Raw genomic sequence first — 6,182 nt, 5'->3', positions numbered from 1 at the left:
GAGCAGCCCATTCCAATGCCAATCACTCTCTTTGACAACAACTTCCTCCTAACATCCAGCCTGAATCTGCCCTGGCACAGCTTGAGGCTGTGTCCCCTTGTTCTGTCACTGGTTGGCTGGGAGAAGAGACCAACCCCACCTGGCTACAACCTCCCTTCAGGTAGTTGTAGAGAGCAATGAGGTCTGCCCTGAGCCTCTTCTTCTGCAGATCTGGATAGTGAGAGGCAAGAGTCTGGTTGACTGGATAGGGCTGGGTGATAGGTTGGACTGGATGATCTCTTCCAACTTGGTTGATTCTGTGATTCCTCTCTCTTCCATGCTCATGACTGGTGTGGCAGGACTCCTCTCCATAGCTCCACCTGACAGACAGCACCACTACGGCTTGAGGCACTGGAGGACAGGGCCCTGCTTTGCCGGAGCCTCTGACTAACTCAGGCAAAGCTGATTTGTTTGGCATCATTCCTGTAGGTAAAGCTGAGGCTGTTTGTGTCCCACTCCTGACAGCAAATCCCATGATGAGCTGAGCTTCATTGACTTGTGCTGGCCGTGGGGCAGAGCCTGCAGCAGTCTGGCACAGCAGTGCTTTTCCAGGAAGCTTTTAATAGATGCTCATTCAGAAGGTGATGGTTGTGTGACACCAACCAGGCCTGGCAGGCAGCTGTCACACCTTTATGCAGCAGGGAGAGCCTGGGCACTTTGGGGCATCCCTGCCTTGTAAACCAGGCAGCCCAGCAGCCACCCTTGGGCAGGGTGAGTCACGGCAGGCAGGGATAGTGAGGGGCACCTTCAGCTGCAGGCCATGTTGGGCAGATAGAACGTGCAGGATGTAGCTGAGAGCTTTGTGCCTTTCCCCCTCTTTTCAGGGCTACACCATCACAACCTCCTGGGTGTTTGTTGGAGGGATGCTGGTCAGGAAGAGAAACACAAGGAAGGTGCCTAAGTGGCCCTCTCTGTGTCAGTGATTTTGGAAGCCTTTAGCACCTGAAGTGTTGATTTGGTGGGTACAAGTCTTTGTGGCCTTGGTGCAACTCTTGGAGGGCTTTGGCAGATAGATTAGCCTGCCTCCAGTCTCCTGCAGTGCAGGCACTGAGGCTTGCCAAGCTGGGGTTTGTCCTGGCTGCAGGTGTGGGCAGAGGATGGAGAAAAACTGCTGGGAAGGCTGAGAAGGCAGATGCTGCAGCTGTACTTCAGGGCATTGTGTCTGCCCTGTCTAGATGAGCAAGGCTTGAGTATGCTCTGGTCCAAAGCTTGGCTGCTTTCAGTGAGCACAGCTTTACTGATGTGGGCAGGGTTGATGCTGAGCATCTCCCATGTTGTGAATAATGCAGGTCCAGAAGCTGCCTCTGTCAGGACAGTGCCCTCTTGGCTGTCTGGTTTCACCCCAGTGAGATGCAGGCAGGACTCCTGAGAAGCTGAAGGGCAGGAAATTCCCTTGCCCTTTCCCCTTGCCTCGTTAATTTTCCTCTTGACATTTCTGATGGCACATTTACGTCTTCTCCTGTGCAAATACACCTGAAAGGTCTCCTCCCTCAGGCACTTCTCAGCCATCTCCTGAATTCCTTTCTGCATTCACTAACGACTTTTTCCATCAAGTTTACAGCAGCAAAAAAATGTTCTCTATGAGCTAGGTGCTCCCCTGTGCGTGAAAAACATGTGCAGGAGCCAAGAAACACCCGAGGGCTCTTCCTGCCTGCTGCCAGGAGGAGCAGGGAGTGACGCAGGGCACAAGCAGCAACACACACACGCGCTGCTCTGAGGCCGTGACCTTGGAGAAACCCTGAGTGCAAAGCAAGTCAGGTCCAGACCTTGTGGCCTCCCATGTTCCTCCCTGACTTATGCAAACTCCTGGCCAAAATGGCAGCCCACAGCTTGGACAGGTGCAGTGAGGGTGGGGAGACACTGGAACAGATTGCCCAGGGAGGTTGTGGATGCCACCTCCCTGGAGGTGGTCAAGGCCAGGTTGGATGGGGCCATGAGCAACCTGGGCTAGGGGGAGGTGTCCCTGCCCATGGCAGGGGGTTGGAACTGGATGATCTTGAAGGTCCCTTCTAACACAAATCCTTCTATGGTTCTGCAGTTGGCAGATTGTGGCCACTCTGTGTGTCTTGATGATGCCACAGGAGAAGTGTCAGAGTAGCTCCAGGGATGCCATGGGGGTAAAAGTGTTGCAGACCACGAGGGTAGCTGCTAAGTGCTGGAGGTGGCATACCAAGCCTGAGTCCTTGAGTGATGCCTTGCATCGATAGATGGAGAATTTGCCTCACCTGCAGCATTCTCCATGCTGGAGTTGGGCTCCTTTGGCCTGTCACACTCAGTGAAGGCTTCTCTGCTTGCTTCTGCTGCTTGCCTCCTGCAGCCTATCCGCACCTGGGGGGAGTTTGAGGTTTAAGTGATTCTAATAAAGTGGCTTGAGGAATGGTTTGCATCTCTGGAGCTTTCCTGAGATAACCTGTAGAGACTTTTGGCAGGAGCAGCAAAGCACACTGCTCCCAGCTTCTGTTAGCATGCAGTGAGCAGTGCCTGGCCCAGCAGAGCCTGAACGCTGGGCAGCACCTGGAAACCATGGAATCATGGAATCAGAGTTGTGCCAGTAGGGACAGCCCTTTAAAGTCATCACGTCCAAACGTTCTCTAACTGCCGAGGCTGGTGCTGGGTGCTGAACCATAGAATCATGGAATCAAGCAGGTTGGAAGAGACCTCCAAGTTCATCCAGCCCAACCTAGCACCCAGCCCTGGCCAAGCAACCAGACCATGGCACTAATGCCTCAGCCAGGCTTGGCTTCAACACCTCCAGGCACAGCCACTCCACCACCTCCCTGGGCAGCCCATTCCAATGCCAATCACTCTCTCTGACAACAACTTCCTCCTAACATCCAGCCTAGACCTCCCCTGCCACAACTTCACAGTGTGTCCCCTTGTTCTATTGCTGGGTGCCTGGGAGAAGAGCCCAACTCCACCTGGCTACAGCCTCCCTTCAGGTAGCTGTAGACAGCAATGAGCTCTGCCCTGAGCCTCCTCTGCTGCAGGCTGCACACCCCCAGCTCCCTCAGCCTCTCCTCACAGGGCTGTGCTCCAGGCCCCTTACCAGCTTTGTTGCCCTTCTCTGGACACCTTCCAGCACCTCAACATCTCTCTTGAATTGAGGAGCCCAGAACTGGACACAGCACTCGAGGTTTGGCCTGACCAGTGTTGAGTCCAGGGGCAGAATAACCTCCCTTGTCCTTCAGCACCACATCTCTGCCTCTTTTCAGCGCCTCCAGGGGCAGTGTCCCTGCGGAGCAGCCAGGCTGTGTCCAGCACAGAGGGACCAGCCCCTTCTCCCTTACTTTCACTTTACCCGTGGTCTCTGTCAGCTCCTACAGATCTCCAGAGCTGCTTGTTTTGGAGCCCATGGGAAGTGCTCTGTCATTGAGGTTGCACATTCTTGCACCACGATTGCTTCCAAGCTCTAATTTCCTTAGCTTTCGAGGGCTTGCATCAGACTTTCAGGCTCTGTTGAGCAGAGACATTTGCCTTTATCTGCCTGCCTGCTAAGGGAAAGGTGAGCAATTTTTATGCTTTAAATGCCTCTCATATCTCCTCAAGGGCGTTGAGTTATCTTGTTCCCTAGCTGTAGATATTCTTGGAGTGGGTGTAAGTTACAGTTTTCTCCTGCTTTATCTGCAGAGCAATCTAAAGTCCGGCCAGGTTCATAGTGCAGCAGACAGTGATTTGCCCTGGGAGCAGTGCATCAGGACTGCACTCCACTGCCTTCTCCTGCTGGCTGTCAAGGGCAGGAGAAGCTGGTGGCCATTTTGCTTCCAGCAAACACCTTCCTCAGATGGGGCTGTGTCTTGGGTTCAAATGCAAGTTCCCAGAGACTCTAATAAATTTAATAGACCCAATGACAATTTATAGAATTTATAGAGTGCCCTCCCCTCTTCCTCCTCCTTTCCCAAAGATAGGGAGAGAGAGAGAGAGGTAAGCACACCCAAATAAATCAATCTCACTCGATTTGGAAGTTGAAAAGGAAAAGTTTAACAATAACTTAGAAAAGGTATTGGAGGTAGGGAAGTTTACAAAGGATAAGGAAGGGAAAACAGCAAAATACAAAAAGGGATGGATACAACCCGAGCAATGTGATGGTGTCTGTGCCTCGTGGTGTGCTGGTGTGCAGTGTGTGTGTGTGTGTCGAGAGGGAGCGAAGAAAAGAGAGAGGAAGAGGAGCAGGAAGCTGCTCTGTTTTATAGGACAGGAAGTGGGGGGAGTGGGCTAACCATCACCTGGAGTGTGGCTCACCCCTGGGGAGGGGCCAAGACCCCTAGGGTCAGGTTCAGGGTTACGCCCCCCCTGGAGTGTTAACCCTATCCAGGCTGTCTGTGCAGGTGCTGCTGAGGATGGGTCAGAGGTGTGAGCAGCAGGTCCTGCACGTCCCACTGGTGGTGGCAGCAGAATGGCAGCAGAGCAGCCAGTGTCCCCGCATGGCTCCAGCCAAGGCAAAGGCTGCTTTCAGTGACTCAGAGCACATCAGGAGCAGCCTCTCCTGCTTCCCTTTCACTCAAGGGGCTAGCACAGGGGGAGAAGAGGAGGTGGAGTGTCGGGGTAGGGAGGCAGGCGAGAGGCGAGGTCGGGGTGCTGACGACTCGAGACAGCAGCTCTAGGCACCTGTGCATCAGGACCATTTATTAAGGCAATACAACAGCTTATATAGCCCCCAGGGGGGGTGTGCACAACCAGCCTGGGGCTGGCTGAAGTGGACAGTACAGATTGGCCCCAAGTTAGGTTACCTGTGGTAAACAACCTGTGAGTACCACCCAGGGGGGGCTGGCAGATTCCACCCCCTGACAGCTGTGCGTGGGTTGCTCACTGTTCTCAGCCTAGGCCTCTGGGAATCAGTAAGACTCCAAGGACACTTCCCATCACAGGGCCTGATGTTTACATTCCATACCTCGTTGCAGGAGAAAGCTTCCCACAGTGGGGCCCTGTCTAAGAAACTTTTGGTGGCACCAGCCTCACTGAGGCTATCCTGGGAATCAGACTGAAGCAAGACATGTTCTGGCTTTTTCTTGCCAGTGACATGGCATGGCTGATGTCCTTCTTACCAGAGACTGGGGGTGTGCAGGGACAGGAGATGCAGAAGGGGAAGGTGATGAAATGGAGGAAAGCTTATCTCAGTCTCCCTGGAGTGCTGTGCAGAATGAGCAAGACTCACAAGTCCAGCACCTTTTTCTGATACGTGCTGGGGACTGCTGGGAAGGAAAATGCTGGCAGCAATCACAGAGGGCTTCCCTCACTGACAGTGCCCCAGCAAGTGCTCTGAAGATTCCTAGAATCATAGAACAGGTTGGGTTGGAAGGGGCCTTTGAGATCATCCAGTTCCAACCCCCCTCCCATGGGCAGGGACACCTCCACTAGCCCAGGTTGCTCAAGGCCTCATCCAGCCTGGCCATGAACACCTCCAGGGATGGGGACATCCACAACCTCCCTGAGCAACCTGTGCCACCACCCTCACTGTCAAGACTTTCTTCCTAATCCCCAGCCTCAGTCTGCCCTCCTCCAGCTCCACTCCCTCTAATTCTGTCAGCAGAAGCCCGTGTCAAGACCCAGCTGCAGCACTGAAGCAGAACCATTTGGGCCATGCAGTTGGAGGCCATTGTTGTGGTCAGGAGGAGTTGTGCAAAGTGAGCCATGGGGGGTTTAGAGGGATGGGCATGCCTGAGCCTGGGCTGCTGTCAGCTTGGGAGTGCAGCTGAGGCATTTCCAGCAGGATATTTACAAGCTGTCCACATCCTGTTTATGGAACCCAGGCCAGCAATCGAAGGCCGTTGCCCGCAGGCTCCTGCGTAAGAGACGACACCGGCCCCTGCAGTGGGCAGTGGTGGGGCCTGACGTGGCAATCAGGGCTGGCCCAGGGCAGTCAAACCCATGCAGCAGCGAGTTGTGTAAGAGCACTCTAGGAAAGAGGGGGAAGAGGCTTGCAGAGAGGCCTCCTCTTTAGTGTAGTTGCCCTGTGCACGCTCTGCAGCGCTTGCTTTGGAAGGATCATAGAACCACAGCGTAGTTGAGGTTGGAAGGGACCTCAAAGCTCAGCCAGTTCCAACCCCCCACCGTAGGCAGGGACACCTCCCACTGGAAGAGGTTGCTCAAGGCCTTAAACACCTCCAGGGAGAGAGCATCCACAACCTCCCTGGGGAACCTGTGCC

The sequence above is a fragment of the Pogoniulus pusillus genome, chromosome 10 (genome assembly GCF_015220805.1).
Source record: "Pogoniulus pusillus isolate bPogPus1 chromosome 10, bPogPus1.pri, whole genome shotgun sequence".
Classification (NCBI taxonomy): domain Eukaryota; kingdom Metazoa; phylum Chordata; class Aves; order Piciformes; family Lybiidae; genus Pogoniulus; species Pogoniulus pusillus.
Note: the sequence above shows the minus strand (reverse complement) of the source record.